The following is an 18,107-nucleotide window of genomic DNA, read 5'->3' on the forward strand; positions in this document are numbered from 1 at the left end:
AAAGAAAGTAAGTTTTCAGAGGTCTCAAAAGGATAGAATGTAGAAAACATTTTACTCCTAACTTTGTTTCCGGGATTTGAGAAATGATTTTCGATATCCCCTCGACTCAAAAGAAATGTCATTGCATTAAAACCATCTAAAAAACAACAAAAAAAAGAGAAAGGAAATTAGGTTTTTTTCTACATTCCTGAATCCCAATAAAACAAACATCTACCCCAAAAATAAGTACAAAGTGGAAGAAATGCTTCTATTTCACAAAATTGACAACACCCAAATGAGAAATATTTTATTTTTAAACAGAACAAGGAATGAAAGTTTAAGCTTATCAAGATCTAAAATTATTACTGATACTGTAAACATCCAAAAAAACTTTAGAAAAGTATCAAATACCCTTTTGAGAACACGTTATCCTTCAGCTGCTGAACACAAATTTGTATGATTTTGAAGTCTTCAAATTCATCACCACGGAGTGAAAGAGGGAACTGAAGAAGGGAGAGAGGTTTTCTTCTTAAATTAAATTTAAAGAGGGAACTGAAGAAGGGGGAGAGGTTTTCTTCCAAAATTAAATTTTACAGAAATGTAATATGGAGCGGGGTGAGTGGGGGAAATTAGTAATGGAGGTTTCTTAGTTTTATTCTATTGTCCGTATCAATTTATGTGACAAGATTTAATTCGACTTAAAAAAATTAAAAGGAAATTGAAATGTTACATGTAATAGAAATTTAGAGCTTAATGTGATTATAAATTGTTTTATTAAAATTTAGAGTTAAAATATGTCATTTTTATTTTAATTTAGTTATTTATTTTTCTCATTATAAGAAATCATAAATAAAAATGATAAATTTCATTAGTTTGCACTTTCAAAAATTTTTCTGAAGGTTTATAAATATGATTAATTTACAAAATAAAAAAGGAATAATTTTAAGGATCAATGAGATCAAAATGATTGGAAGAATTATCTATAATAGAGTGAACAGTTAATATAGGACTATAAAAAGACTTTCTTTTCGAAATAACCTAAAAAAGTAAATATTACATAACTTAAGGGAAAAAGAGAGTAAAAAATGTGATTATTTAATTAGAGAAATTGGCAGATATATTTAATTACTGATAATTTACTTTGACTTGTTTAATTCTGTCCAGTTAATTATTTTTTGCATGTGACATTTAATACTTCAAAATTGTTAAATTTGATTGTATAGGTCATGTAACATCTAGGAAATTGAAATAACTAATAATAATCTAAGAAATCAAGGAATAATTGTTTTTGGAAATAAATAGAGAAATGTGGAAAATTTCAAAATTTTAAAAGTGAGTTTTTGGCCATTTATTAGACGGCCATAACTTTCATCTCAGGAGAAACTGATGTGAGATATTTATACGGTTGGAAATCCCATGCTAAGATCTTTCTAATGCCCCGGAGTTCGAGAAATTTTTATATTGTACGAGTGAGATATGCCTTATGGATGTCAGGTTGTTGGATTGAGGAGAATCCAATACGAATTTTAGTAAGGGTAAAGTAATATTTTCACCCTAAAATTTCCTAATTTGTTTTAAGCGTTTATCAAGGGAATATTTAAGCCTTAAGTCAGTTTTTAGAATATTGAACACGCTTAGAGCTTGGGAGAAAAGAGAAGAGAAGAGGAGAAAGGATAAAGAGAAGAAAGAACGCCAAGAATCGTTGCGGATTTCATCGGAGGTGATCCCTTTAAGGTATTTCAGACCAATCTATATATGGTCGTTTCACCCGCACCCCAATTTGAATCAATTCAACAAGTTAGAGTTTATTGAATGATAAACATGGAACTTCTTGACGAAAAAATATGAATTTCTTGTTGGTTAAATTGTAATTTATCTCTAGTAGATTTGATTCATCTTTCTAGATTGTTTTTGGGTCTAATATATTGGGTAATGAGGTATTTAGTTTTCCTAAGTGTTTGTGGTGGGATCCATGGAAGTTTAGGAGGTTTAGAGATGAAACATGGTGAAGAAAAGTCGGAGGTTCCCTCTGACAACCCCTGGGGAGCGCGCTTATCAGAGACCCTCAGGGCAGGCTCTGTACGACAGGTCCTGGTGTACCGCACCAGCTATAGCACCTCAGAATAGAGTCTGTTGGACAGGCTATTGCGCTCCGCGCCTCTCAGAGCGCCAAGATCACCTAGAGACCTCGTTCTTTCCCTATCTTTTCGAACTAGTTCCTAAGTGATGTACCTATCATTCATATTTGATTTCAACACTCTAAAGTACATCCAAATGTCATTAAATCATCCATAAACATGTGATCATGATCCTTGATCCATAATCAAATTCAAGGGAAGCTAAGATCAAGGTCAAAGAAGTTAAGAGTCACGTTTAAAAATTAAGAAGTAAGTAAAGGCAAGTTCTTAGAGTATTCAAAATGTCTTAAACAATCACTTTAACTTTGTTTTAAGTCTCAAGTTACAAGTTGAACAAAGAGTAAAAAGTTTAGTTAAATTTTCAAAAAGAGATAAGGGAACTAAGTATTCCCTAAGAGTTAAGTTCAAGTGAAGTAAGGAGTAAGAGTTGAGTTCATCTCTCAAAAAGTTATAAGGGAACACAATATTTCCGATAGGTTTATGAATGTTTTCACATTTAAGTTACAAGGAAACTAAGAGTTCCAAAATAGTTTTGAGTAAGAAAAGGGGAACACTAATTCCAAGAGGGATTTTTAAGGCTAAAAAGGGTTGAGAAAATTATCTCAACCCAAAGGAAGGAAGTTATGTTAAAAGCATGAGCTAAAGTATATTTAGGGAGTAGGATTGAGCACCGATGTGGGGATTAGAGTTCATATTAACTCAAGTGTCCATTAAACCATGTAGCCATTGTGGGTATTAACAGGTCATACTTTCTAGATGATCAGGTTAGTTAAGCTAGTGGATCCACTAAGTTATGTAATGTCCTATACCGATGGTAAGGTGGAGGATGGTCCTCGAAACCGTGAGGTAAAATTTTGTATCATCACGTAGGCTCAAGTGATGGTTATTAATTAGAGAAACTCCCACAGAAAATTATATTATTTTCATATATAAGTAAAGTTGAGTTTATTATTGTTTTATCTTTACTAAACTAGGTGTTATATATATATATATATATATATATATATATATATATATATATATATNTATATATATATATATATATATATATATATATATATATATATATATGTATGTATGTTCTTATTGCTTTATATTGAGTTGTTTTCTTATGAGTCAAGCAGAGCCAAGGTAAGTTCATCCTTAATCCATTTCAAGCTTTTATAGTTGTGTTTAGCATTCCAACTCGCACACTCGCACATTAAATGTATTTATGCCAATTTGCGTGCATCGTCTAATGATGAAGACAGAGTAACAAGGATCAACATGCAACGCTTCGTTGATCCAGTTTGAGTTCCAGAGTTAGTGGTGAGCCCCTTGCATTTTAGAGGACATCCTTTTAATTGCTTTTCTAGTTTTGTTCATTAGGATGTTGTGGGGTTTGTCCCAACATCCATATTAGTCAAATTAGAGGGTTCATATACACTTAGTAGTTCAGTTTTGGAGTCTCATGTACTTTGTCATTTCATATGTTCAAGTGTTGAGACTTAAGTGCCATTTTGGCCAGAATATCATATTAAGTACTACTTTTAACCATGCTCTATTTCTTAATTGAGTTGAGTTTAGTCTTCCGCTGAGTTATGTAAGTCAGTCCAACGGTTCACTCGAGACCATCAATGGTCATCGAGTGCCAGTCCCTCCAAAGGTGCAGGCCTTGGGCGTGACAGGTGAGTTAAAAATTCAATCATCTGATTTTATGACTTTTATTTTTTTTATAACAAATAGACATTTTTTATATATAAGAGATCTGAAAATACCAAGAAATATCATTTGTTTAGTATTATAGATACAAAGTTCCCACATTTTAGTCACTTTTATGTAAGGGCAAATGTAGAAGGGGCGAAGGTATATTCATTTGAATTTTCTTCAAAAATATTTATTTGATATACATTAAAGTTTTTTAGTGTTTATATATAAATTTCAAATTCCTCAACATAAATGCCTCTGTACATTGTAAGGTGTTTACTATTCACATGTTTAATTACCATTTTTTAGATGACCATGAAAAAGTTGGAGGTTTTGTAGTAGTATTAATTCTTTATATATATATTAATAAAATATTTTTATCAGTATTGTTATTGTGTACTAAAATATTTTAAAAGAACAAATAAAATAATTAAACTTAGAAAAAAATTGAGTTGAGTTGGGTCTTGACTCATTATCCCCGTTATGGCTCAATTAATATTGATTCAATTAAATTTAGTTTGAATTGGATCTCGAACCGTTTGTTATCTTGACACAATATGATGCACTAAAATTCATCTAATTCCCTCAATTACCGTATGTAACAATACTAAGATTAAAATAGATGAAAATTCAATGAAACAAATACACTTATACATGAAAAGCTAATAAAAAACTACCAAATATTTTTCCTTTTTTTGAATGTGTCGGGATTTATCTGAGCAAATTAAGATTAGCCTAGAAATGCCTAATGTTACAACTAAATTGTAGATAGTTGTGCGTATTTACTATATTTCTATGAAATTAAAAGATACTCTATAAATAGTAATTATTCTAGCATTCACTACTAATATGATAATTACATATCATAAATTAGTTTTACCATATAATTTTCATTTTTAAAATAATTAAATGTTCATCATTTCATTAGATTATATGTAGTGAAACAAAATTAATAACATTTTCAGTGGAATCCTATAAATTGGTCATTTTATGATCATTAGGATTAATACCTCCACTCGATTAAATCACGAAAGTTAATGTAGCGTATGATAGGGAAAAGGGAGATTGATTTCGTTTTTTTTCACAGATAAATTCATTGAATATCCTGGTACGCATGTATATTAATTTCTTTATTAGCATAAATGTTTATGCTTTTACATTCCGTATCAGAGCTTGAAACTTGCACTAATGATTTTCACTCATAAAGTAACTTTATTTTGTAATTAGAGGCGAACCCACATTCATATGTATGGTTCATATACATGTATATCTATCTTTGGAAAAAAAAGATATAATTAAGAGCTCACTCTTAATGAAAGTCGAGTTATCCTTGTGTAAGAGGAATCACCCACAAAACTAGGATTTCAATCTACTTAAAACCCTTATTTCTTTTTAAATTTATTGTGATAATCAGGGGGCTGGTAAATTTAAAATTCACTTAGTAAACTACCAGTAATCGATAGTTGACTAACATGCAAGTTAGTAGGAAGATAAACAATAATAGAAAGTGTCTGTAATAATTCACACAAAAGGTTTTATCCTTGTTCGGATTATCAATGCGTTGGTTAGTCAAGCCCCCTTGGGTTTCAAGGGTTTTCTTTAAGTGATTTGAAGAGATCCTAAAGTTACAGAAATTTGGAACTTTATCCTGTCTTGATATGCAAATCCGATTTCTACCTTGACACTGCCTCAACTTTTATACCTACACTCAAATTATTTTTCTCTCTTTTCTTTTAAATTTTATCACTCACGTGCCTACAAAGATTTAATAAGACAAAATAAAACTTTTTGCCAAGCTCAAGTGAAGTTGCGTATTTCACATTAAAAAACTGGGTCGGTTTATGTAGAGATGATCTGTGCTCTTGTAGGAAAAACCCAAGGGATTTATCTCAAACAAGTATCAATTTAGGGGGTCCTTAATTGAGGCGATTCAGTTGATCTGTATCCATGAAGTAAATCGCATCTTTTTCTTTCCTTTTGATGGTGTGATCATTTCCTTGTATGATCGACATACTTCTTATCTTGTGGCTTAATTTATGGCTTTTCCTTTCTCGATGATTTGGTTGTGATCTCTGTCAAGAGTGTGAGTATTGTGCTTCATTTAAACTTTCTCCATGTGTCGATTAACCATATATTCCTTTCCTTCTTTTGTCCTTTATATTTGAGGCTTGCCTTTCCAATGCTTTTTTGCAACTTCAAGCCAATATTCTTTTCATTCTTGAAGTCATTTGCATTGATGATTTCCTTTTTGAATTTGTGACCTATCTCTATGAAGTTACAAATATCCCCCTTTTTGATAATTACAAGATTGATCACAATATCAATAATAATCTTGATAGTCAATTTTACTTAAAGTTAGTTGGACTTTCCTGAGGTTTCATGTCTTAGTTCATCGATGCATGTAACTCTCCCTATCTTATCTCCCTCTATCTCACAGAGGAGCAAGAAACATAGATTTATTCCCCCCCCCCCGCTTTGTAATAATATAAAAGAATAGCGAAAAGCATACAAGATTAAAGAAAAGAAAACAGATAATAGAGTAGTCTAAGATTCAGAGAGACAAAAAAAACAGTAGTCCAAGAGATATAGAGGTACATGCCCCTATTGGAAGTTAGTGCAAAAAGTAATGGTCAGCCAATAGAGTTAATGACCACCTCAAAAGTACTTGAGGGAGTTAATCACTTTCTCATAGAAGGTGTTGTAAGAACGTTCCACATTTTGCGAAAGACTGGAGTAGGAGGTCTAAACTGTAACACCAAGCTCATTGTTGGAGGAGTTGACTCCTCTTTTGAGAGAGTCAACTTGTTTGATTGAGCGATTTACCGTTGAGATACCTTCAGGCTTGATCATTGTCATGGCGATCCGCAACTTACCGACATAAGGGCTAGAGTCTTTCTGTGAACGAAATACCTTTTCCACAGCATCATGAAGGGTCTCCAAGTATCGTTCTACAACTCAGAGTCTAGTTTTGACATCTTCATTGCCTGCAATAAAGGAACGGCACAATCCGCCGATATTTTTAAGGGTTTGGGAGAGTCTGCTCGAACTTTGATTAAGTCCTTTTTAGCCCACTTTACATCAACTTGCTCATACCCCATACTAGAAAAAGTATGAAAATCATTAAGTTGCATTTATAAGAGAGGGTGTAAACAAAGAAATATCCAAAAGATGGTCCACAATAATCCTCGAGATGAGCAAGCCAGAGGGCAGCCATACCGATGAATTCAAGTCTTCAAAACATCCCCAAATGTACGCCTTGTACCATTCAGCCCAGTTGATGCACTATTTTTTAAGGGGAACTAGGGAACAAATACATTACGAGTAGAGATATTACTCTAAGAGATCTTCTGGGAATAAGAGTTGAGTCTATGTGCGAGAATACGATACTCAACACATAGCGATAAGGGCCCAAAGTAAGAAATGTCATAGTCGGGTTAAGCCACGACTCTCTTTGCACCTTTAAGAGAAATTTCAAAGTCATTAGGTCATGTTCTGTTCATGTACAGAATTAACCGAAAGAACATAGTACTAAACACATCTTCGAATAACTTTTCATTGATGATGAAGTTCTTAACCAGCATAAACAATTGTTACTCACCACTCTTAGGTGAGATGGAGAGATTCGCATAAAGCAGGTGAACCGCCTCGTTAAAAAGCTCAAGACCACACAAAGTAAAAAAAAGAGACAGTTTATGAGATTTGAGATAGAAGCTTACCGGGAAGTGAGAGTCCTTTAATTGACAAAGATCTAAAACTACATCGGGAATAATAGGGCGAGTTTTGAAGCGATCATACATCTACTTCTATTCGATACCCCAGAATCGTTGCATGTCTGCGTTGGAGATAGATACCTTAACACAGAGAGAAGACTTCTTTGATGCTTTTTGATTAGTAGTAGAATCTCATTTCTTTGAGGACTCAGACTAATCATCCATGGATACTGCGGAGAATCAGAAGAGAGAGAGATAGAGATGGTGTCTACTTCGAAGGAACTCAAAGCAAGTATTTGTCATGGTGAGATGAAGAGTAGAAGAGAGAGAGGAAAGAATAAATAAAAAGAAAAAAGATGAGAGAAAAGAAAGGGGATCAAATGAGAAAGGGAAAGGGAAGGGGATTTTATAGGAAGAGGAGGAAGCGGAAGAGGCAGCGGCGGGTCATAATTACAGAACAAAAAAACGAGAAAACACATTGATTGAATAACAAATAAAAATAAATAAACAGTAAAGTATAGTGGATTAGTCAACACATTTAATGCCAAGGCGATCTCTGAGAAAGCAAAACCTTTCCTCAAGAAGAGCTTTAGTAAAAATATCAGCTAATTGATTTTTAGAGTCTACAAATTCGAGTGAAAAATCACAATTTTCAACATAATCACGAATAAAATGATGATTTATGTGGATATGTTGAACCCTAGAATGATGCACAATATATTTTGAAAGACGGAAGCATTATCATAGATAATCGGTACAGTTTCATAGGAAAGATCATAATCAAGTAATTGATGCATCATTCATAAAATTTGAGTACCATAACTTCCAACCACTAACTATTTGCATTCCGTGGTGGATAAGGCAACCGAAACTTGTTTCTATCTATGCCATGAGACTAGAGAATGTCCAAAGATTTGGGATGTTCCACTAGTGTTTTTTTGGTCGTTTTTGTCACCTGCAAAGTCAGCATTTGAATAACCAATTTAATCAAAATGAGTAGAATTAGGATACCATAGTCCTGGCTCCATGGTTCCAATGAGGTAGTTAATGATTCGTTTTTCTATCATGAGATGTGATTCCTTCGGAGAAGCTTGAAATCGTGCACACTTGCATATACTATACATTATATCGGGTCGACTGGCAGCAATTTATAGTAATGAGCCAACTATGTTTCTATGCATCTTTTTATCCACGTGTTTTCCAGATGCATCAATTTCAAGACACATGGACTAACTCATTGGGGTACAAAATGCTTTACCCTTTTTGAGTCCAAACTTCTTAATAAATTCCTTGGTGCTCTTTGCTTGACTAATGAATGTTCCATTTGTTTAATGGTTAATTAGAAATAGGAGATTGAATGTGACTTCTCCTAGAAGACACATTTCGAATTCTCCTTCCTTTCATTAGATTTGCAAAATTCTCGCGTAAAGAAGGATTAGAACTTCAAAAAATAATATAATCATCATATATTTGAACTATAAGAATGTATAAACCAGATCATTGAATGAAGATATTTGTGTAAATTTTCCCCCTTTGGTCATTATTTTTCAGTAAAAACGAACTCAATCTTTCATACCAAGCTTTTGGAACTTATTTTAGTCTGCAAAGAGCCTTGGAACGTTCGTAGACAAAATCAATTTAAGAAGGATTTTTTAAATTGGGGGTTATTTGACGAAAATTTTTTCTTTTATAAAATCGTTTAAAAACACACTTTTCACATCCATTTGAAATAGTGTAAAATTCTTGAATGAGTCATAAGAGAGTAGAATTCGAATAGATTCTAACATTGCCACAAGTGAAAAGGTATCCTCGTATTCAGTACAAAGTTTTTGTGAGTAGCGTTGAGCGACCTTATCTACAGAGCCGGTTGGTCACCATGGCAAAACGACCCATTTTAAAGGTTGAACAGGCCCCAGAGAAGGAAAAGTCCTATTTTCCCAATTGTCATGTACTATAGTCCACCATCTTTTTTGGTGATCCGGAATTTCGAGATATTCAAGATTATTCTACTGTAATGTGGCTAGGTCAATATCTTTTGTGTTCTTAAACACAAAAACTGTTACCTTAGAGGATCCAACATCATCAATATATATTGTGGTCTTAAGGGTTTTGGTAAGATTGGTCATTGATTTCAGTTCTTCATTATATTTTTAAAAAGCTTGCAACCCATATGAACAGTGATTCGACAGTACCTAAGAGATTGGCCTGGTCTATTGACATTTTGAAGAAAAGCTCAAGAGAATCTTAAAAATATATTACAATTATGTGAATCTTGAAATTCTGTTACAACCAAATTATGTTTTCTCTTCTAATAATCAAAGTTTGGTTGTGACTATTTGTTGATGGGATAGGATTGTGTTACACTATACCTACTTTCATTTTTGACATCTAAATTTTTTCTTCTACTATTTGGTTCCTATATCATGTCCTACCACACGTGGGGGCTGTTCATCTACTAAATAACAATTTTTTTCTTAATCTTCTTATAAATATATTCTCTTGTGCATCTTATTTTTACTAATGAGGGATCCAAAAGAAAAAAGACAATAGAAAGTGTAGAAGAAGATTTTGTTTTTTTTGAAAATAAGGATTAGTATTCAAAATAAAGTGAGGTAATGCAGTTCAAATATAGTACTATATAATTATTAAAAATGTCATGTTTATAACCAAGAATTTATGTCAGACTGCGTTTTTGAAGGACGTAAGAGATCACATAATGGTATAAGCAACATATATGGGTTCTTACAAATGAGGCTTCATCAGAATCAATATAAGAAACTAACATGACTATGATGAAACTAGATATTCCTACTCCAGTGGATGATGATTAGATTGGTAAATTTTAGCATTTTGCAGTTTATCATATTAATCAATTAGATAAGATTGTCTCTAAAGTTTAAAGGACTCATGAATAATAGGTAATCTTTTGTTTATTCTTCTGCTTTCAACTTACAGGTATGAATCCACTGTAGTTGATTGTAATACATAACATTCTTAATTCTTTCCTCGGATCCTACTACTACGAAGGATGTTCACTTCTTAAAATACACTTTATAATGCAACAAATTCAGGTATATTAAATAAAATCACGTGAAAAGAAAAAGAGGTATAGGATAACCATAACCAATTGACGTAGGGACATCAAGTCGTTGATATTATAACCCAAATTAGTTTGCCTTTTGGTAACTTTTAACATTAGATAGTTTGGTTGTTATACATTCCCCTCATGTACATTTTGTTAATATATCAATTGATTTATTCTCATCAATCAAAAAAGAAAGATGAGAAGATTTCACCTCAGTTTTTGAATGTAATATTCATTCCACAAGATTTGACTTTTGTTTTCAAGTCATATATATAACTAAAAATTTTATGAGTTATTTGCAGTAGGTTTAAAAGTAAGAAGTCAATGGTAATGTTTCTACTAATAGCATAATAAGTACTTCACATATTGAGTTCAAGAATAGTTTCTTTCAATTCTTTTTTCCTTCTTCATTCTATTTATTTCTAAGAGCATATTGGATTTCATCCCTTCTGTTAAGTCTTAGCAAAAAGTAAACATTTTTTGTTAGATGTGATAAGGTGAAGAATTGCAATAAGCTACTTCTTGAGATGCAACTATAAGAGAGATGTATAGTGAATAATGAAAATAAAAAGAGAAAGTGCAAGAGCGATATACTATTGTTGCATTGGCAGCAAAATATAGGTTTATATTTGTAGAAGATGATGACACTTGCTACTTTAAAACTTTTCAAATGAATGAGAAACAACAAATAATCTAATGTGAATGAAGTTAGTCAACAAAATCAAAGCCTCGTTTCTATTCTTCCTATTGATAAATGTTTATTAAGTGTACAACATCATAACCATCAAGAATAAGAGAATTAAGTATGTTGTTGCCTGCTCATTTTTTTGGAGAAATAAGAAGGGTTGAATGACTATTTTCAGTAATGAAGGGTTTATGTTTGTAAGTAAAGTATTTTTTGTGTAAGACATTGTTTATTTTCCCAATATAAAATTTCAACACGGGCCGTGCCCATCTAGTATATTTTATACATATATAATTATCTTGAGTTGGGAGTCTATCAAAAACAATATCTCTATTTTATTATTTTAAGGTAGTTGGAGTTAGACTCAATTTGACAACAACAAGGACACTCCATCAAGGAATTCAATTACCAGTAAGAGTTTGGTCCTATATATCTCAAGTATGCACGCGAGTTATAACTTGCTATTCGAATTGAGGACGGGTTTTTAGAGTTAGCTTTTTTGTTGTTATTGTAGTATAACAATGTCGGGTAGAAAAAGTAAACTGTGAATCTTACTGGGTATTGTATAAAGACCATTTGAAGGTCCAAAAGGCCCATATTAAACTTGCACTATATTTACATTAAGTCCCTACTAAAGAAGAAGAATTCAAATCATTGAATAACAAAAACTCGAGATGTCAATTGAAAATGCCCCCAAGTTCCAAATTTGGATAATGCTCCAATAAATCTGAAATCTTTAAGGTACAATTACATATGCATAATAATAATGTACATCAATGTATATGCACAATTTTGTCTCCAATTTGATCCTTTTCTCTCAAAATTGACTTTACAGAGATCAATTGCACAAAAAGCTCATTACGATTTTGAAGAACGTGAGTTTCATTCCTCTTTTCTGCTGTTTTTTTTTGTAAATTTAAATGGAAATGTTGAAATGTTAATTGAATATTTAGTTGGAGTTGCATATTCTAGATAAAAAGTGTTTGGTGATTGATCTTAAGCTTGGAGGTTCACTCTCGCTTATTGTACAGAGCTCACTCCTCAAGGTAATTCTATCTCTTGATTTTATAATGAATTATTTACTTTACTGAGTTTGAGTTGAAATTTTTGAGTTTTCGTACTTCATTTTTTGGGGTTATTTTAAATTTCTGTTGGGTTAAATATTTCCATTGTTTTTTGGTTTTTGAAAATTGTGTAACGAAATCTTTTCTTTTTAAAAAAAGGGAACTTCTTTTGTTGTTGGAGAACACCTCAAAATCAACACATTTTGCAAAATCAGTACAATGCTTAGTTGTACTTTTTTGAAATTTTAGTACTCTGTCTGTCTCTAGAACAATGGGGGTTAGATCAAATCATAATTTATGCGTTGTCAAATATTGATTGTTGAAAAAAAAAGAATTCCAATAGTGTTCCTAGTTTATTGAGTTAAAATATATTCATTTAATTGATTTTTATAGTCCTTGTCAACTTGCATGCCTCAACTAATCCACGGGTACATATTCTCTCTCACTACCACATATATCTGGTATCTTTGCCTTACCAAAGCCTAGACGAGTGGAGATATATCTCCTTTATTTTTATTATTTGCATATGTGGGAAATAACCTCTTGGGTAAATGCAGGACGACTTTAGTCGTTCCTTTCCATATCCTGCACATAGCAGAATCTAAAGCGCAGCAGCATTGCCCTTTGTGTTTTGGGTTATAATTACGACGATGAATTGAAGCTAGCGAAAGAGCGTTGTACGAATTGTAAAATTCTACACTTCACTAAGGAAAAGAGTTCAATGATTTTCTGCGATATTAGGTTTAAAACATGGTGATTCCATGAACAAGCTTCTTTTTCACAATTTTTTCTTTTCGGTGTTTTTCACACCTCTAAACAAGTGCATGGGGCTGAATTACGGTATCTTAATGTGGAACCATTTCAAACTGATTGCACAAAAGTAGTCCATCTAGTTCGATACTCGCTTTACTTGATGAAGTTCATTTGCTCAGACACCCATAATGATATTTCTAAAAGGATTCAAAGGGAGTAACTTTTTATTTCTCCCTCATCGAGCAGTTGTATGTGAGAAGGTTGGCCTTTTTGTTAACATCCAAGATAAACTTCTTATGGATTTAGTCTGGTATGCATTTCTTATTAACAATTGTATGCAATCGTGACAGATACTCGAGGAAGATATAATTCATAACTTGTTAACTTTCGGCGAGTATCCCCTTTATCTTATTCCGGTGGATGAGGATGTATTATCCTTTGAACTTGATGTTTCTTATAAAGTACGTTTGTTTTTCACAGTTTGATAAAAAAAAAATTATTTTACCATTTTTAAAGATTAGCATATGTAAAAATAGTCATATATATATAAAGAAAAACCTTAGTGACGCCTACATGGCGCCACCATTAATTAAAAAAAAACTTTTTATTTAATGTATTTCCAAGAATACCCTTCCCTTTAAGAACTCCTACATTAAACAACACTTCAACCCAAAAAACACAAACCCTCTGGAAATTTTTCGGCCCCAACAATCTCACTGTCTCAAAAGCGACACAACTTATATGCGGAACGATACCTTTTAACAATTGGAAACAACCAATATTTACTCCACTTTTGAAAAGGTACTGCATCATTCATATTCATTTTATACAGAATTATGAATTTACATATTTCAAACTTTGATTTATATTCATTTTATAAAACATTGTGAATTTGCTTATTTCAAACTTTCTTGCACATTTACTTCTAACATGGAACTTTGATGCACACGAAAATCTGGAATAATCAAATTAACAAGTTCCAAGATAAGTTGAGCAAAGGTTGTTAAATCATTATCATAAACTTCAAAGTTTCAGAAATAACTGGTTAATGCATATTTGTGCATTCAAACTTTAAAATATCATTCTTGCGGATAACTGTCATCCAAAAACTACAGTATGATATTGTTTAAATCCCTGCAAATTGTATCCAATCAGTGATGATTCTCTCCCGGGACAACAACACATTGTCCAATCAGGCACATAAATCATTGTCATTTATGTTACACACGGTCTCCAATGTATACAATAAATAATTATCCTCCTTAATTGTAGATGTGGTTGGATTCTTATATGGAATCGGTGATCTAGAGAGTATGAGTTGAAAGTGGAAGAAATGCGACATACACATTCTTACCGATTCGTAATATTCTTATCTCTTATACATTAAATTCAAATTCATTCATCCCAAAGAAGTAACATGTAATTCTCTTGTAGTGAGGACATGACTATCAAAGCAAGAATAACTTTGTGGGAGTATCAAGGGAAAATATTTTACCCCTACGTATATCCCATCCACTTCAGACCATACATTGTGATCGTTACTGCTACAACTCTAAAGAATTAAGAGGTAACTATTTCTTGTCAACATACTGGAAAATTTTAATAGTCACGTAAATAGGACATTCTGACAAATAAGTTTAGTTTTTCAATAGTAGATGAACTAACTTTTACCACCACCGCAACAAGAAAAATTTATGTTATATTAAAATGAACAACATCACATCATTGCCTCATAAGTTCTCAAAGAAGTCAGTTGATGTCCATACTATTGACAGTGCAAATGCAGGTAACATTTCCATTGCAAAAGTTATGTTTGAAAATCGGATGACTATTGTACGGTTAGTAGAATCTAACTAGAGTACCGACATAGAGGCAAGTAGTATAATAAACCCTTCACACCATAAGCGCAAGGCATTGAATCAAAATGCTACTGTAATATATATCTCTGTGTGTGTGTGTGTATGTGTGTGTGTGTGTGTGTATGTGTGTGTATGTGTGTGTGTGTGTGTGTGTGTGTGTGTGTGCACGCGCGCGCACGCACACCCCTTCATTTTTACATATGGTAGGTAAGCGAACAAGTAGCATTGTAGCCACAACTTACATTCAAAGGAACACTAACGATGTTTTATGCATACACAGATTTAAGATACACATTAAGGTCAAGGACAATGGTGGGAAGACTGCTTTGATCCTGTTTTATGGGGTTGCAAAGAAACAATTGTTGATACTTTTGCTCACAAGTTGGTTAACCGATAGTCCAAAAGTGAGACTGATGTACCGTCCCAGATTTGCAGTCTATGCGGGATGGACTTGGTCTTCAAACTAAAAATTGAGCAATTTCAATTTGAATGAGGGGTCGGAAAATTATATAGTCACACATGTTTATGTGCTTATGAAGAATTAGAATTCAGCACCCCATAAGCAAAGACAAAAAGGTAAAATTTTACAGAGTTATTATGCTTCTATTACATTTTCTCTTGATAGGTACATCATTCATCTTCTGGACAATTAATCAATAATTATTTTTACATACAGCGAAAAGAGAAGTGAAAAATTCACCTGATTTAATAGACTATGAGGGAGGATAAAACACAGAATACTCAAAAGAAATTCCTAATGGATGGGAGGCTTCCATTTCAAACAGAATACATTAGTCGAGAAAGTCTAAGAAGAGAAAAAACTTATTCATAGCGACAACGGACAGAGTGACGATGATACCATAAAAAGGGCAAGGTAGAGGCTTTTTCTATGCTAGGGACCTTAATATTATTAGTTTGATCAAGTAGTGTCTATTTGTTAGTTGCAAAACATTACATGTCCAACAATGGCTAATTTGTATATCATATGGTGTTGATGTCTTTAATGGTAGGGAAGTATTGTAAAAAATACTTCCCTCACTATAAATGTACATGTCTATAAAAGTTGTCTTGTTTATGTGCCATATGTCGATCCACATTTTTGTTCTTAAAGTTATATGCTACCTACCCCTACTCACCAAGATGTGAATAACTCCTTCAAGCAATGGAAATATTAAAGTTCAAGAACAACAAACCAATTACTCTTCGGCATTACATAGGTGTAACTGAAAATGTCATTTTTTAACACATATTTAAATACACTAAAACAAAAAAAAAGATTCAACCAAATTTGAAAATCACGGTGCCGCGCGAAGCACGGACAATATTCCTAGTTTCATTTATATGACAGGAGCACCTAGTTGATGGTTACACTACTTCTCTGTAGCACATAGCAAAACATATCACAAACTTGGGTGCTTTTTATGTTTACTCGATAGAACTAACTACTATTAAATTAGGCTTAATTTTTTTTTTGGGAATGTAGGTTAAGCATAAATATTTTCTAACAACTTTTGATGATTACGAATTATAGTTTTCCTTTGGACTTATTCCTGATGTGAGGGTCAAAGGGAAAGCATCAGTTCGTGTGGCTGACATTTTAAATCGGATCTAGTCGGAAGAATCGGTGAACACATCTGAGGTAACTCAAAATCTTAAATCCACTAGAATAAACCATACTTACAAAAATAAAAAGTGTGCACCATACGTTGTCAGAAATTAATATCAATTTGCTCTTTTACAGCATATGAGTGTGCCTGATATAATTACTGCCATACTTTTGGGAGGTAGCATGCCTTCTTTCTTTCACTCAGCCCTTCCATGTCTCCTCTACCATTATATTTCATATAATGTAGTTATAAAACACATAAGATTGTTGTGTGACCTCATGGGTTATTTGGTGAATATGAGACATAGTTTTTGGATTATGTTGAAGGTTCATGCTAGTTTATCATATTATGCTGGAAAGGTGAAGTTCATCTTATCATACTCTTCCAACCTGCTCTTTAATTAATTGCCTCGTATTCAAAGAGATAATAGTTCCGCAGGTCCAATCTTGCTACTTGGTATAGTTTTATTTCATGTGTCTTTTCCATATGATCAATTAAGTTCTCTACTGCTTTGGTTTTATTCGTAATTCTTCAACCTTCATGGTTGTGGAAATACTACAGGTACTTTTTTTGGTTAGTGTGTCTTGAGTTGTGTGGAGCAATATTTGTGTTTCCTTTATATCCATTTATCACTATTGCTTAAACACTTTCCTGGTATTGTGCAGGTGGATATGATCACTCCAATGTGTTCACAGTAAACATATGAAGGGCTGTTGGATGAGGTAAAACTGGCATTCTTAGAATTGCTATGGATCTGTGTTGTTAGAATAATGTCTAGGCAGATGTTTATGGTTGTATAATGTGTCTGCAGCTTCTAGATCAATAAACAAACTATATATGTTGTGAATATTTAAAAACCTGTCTCTAATAGGCTTCTTGCAGTTTCTTAGTATCAATAATGGTGATGTGGAAGTAGATTCATCTATTATGGGTGTTCAGCAAGAAGGCAAGAAAATAATGGTTCCCATTAATTCAAGTTGTCGTCCAGGTTGATTTATTTTCTCTTCAAATTTTTTTAACAACAGTCTAGGTGACTTCAGCATACATATGAATCTTCCATGTCCTATCATAAGATTCAATTTCTCATGGACATTGCTTAGTCTTCTATTTGTTTAAGTGTCATTTGTAGTGTGATTGCAGGTTATACGTCAAAAAGCAACTTCCATGAAGCAAGATTACACAGAAATGCAGACCATGGTTAGTCAATAATCGTAGATGTAGCATGTCTTAGCTTTGGTAGTTCAATAATTGACTTCTGTGTTACATTTTATTTATATGCAAAACCAAACTGTCTCCAAATTGAAGGATTATGTCAATGAGCTTAACTCATTGCCAAAAATGGCAGTAAGAGTTATTGCTAATGTTTGATTCTACAACGATCATAATGTTTTTACCAATGTTATGACATTATTGTCTTTTTGTTCAAGAGATACATAAATCTGGGTCAGCATTTAACTAGGTTTACATCTAAATCTTTATTCCTTTGCCAAATTGATATGGAGAAAACTCTTGTCGAGGCTAAAAGCTATTATACGTGAGTA

General features: G+C 32.7%; 1 pseudogene; it reads left to right on the forward strand.

Annotated features, from left to right (window-relative positions):
* The first annotated feature begins 1,981 nt into the window (after positions 1-1,981).
* LOC107019502 lies at positions 1,982-18,104 on the forward strand (annotated as a pseudogene).
* Positions 18,105-18,107: the final 3 nt, after the last annotated feature.

The sequence above is a fragment of the Solanum pennellii genome, chromosome 1, assembly GCF_001406875.1.
Source record: "Solanum pennellii chromosome 1, SPENNV200".
In the NCBI taxonomy this organism is placed as follows: Eukaryota; Viridiplantae; Streptophyta; class Magnoliopsida; order Solanales; family Solanaceae; genus Solanum; species Solanum pennellii.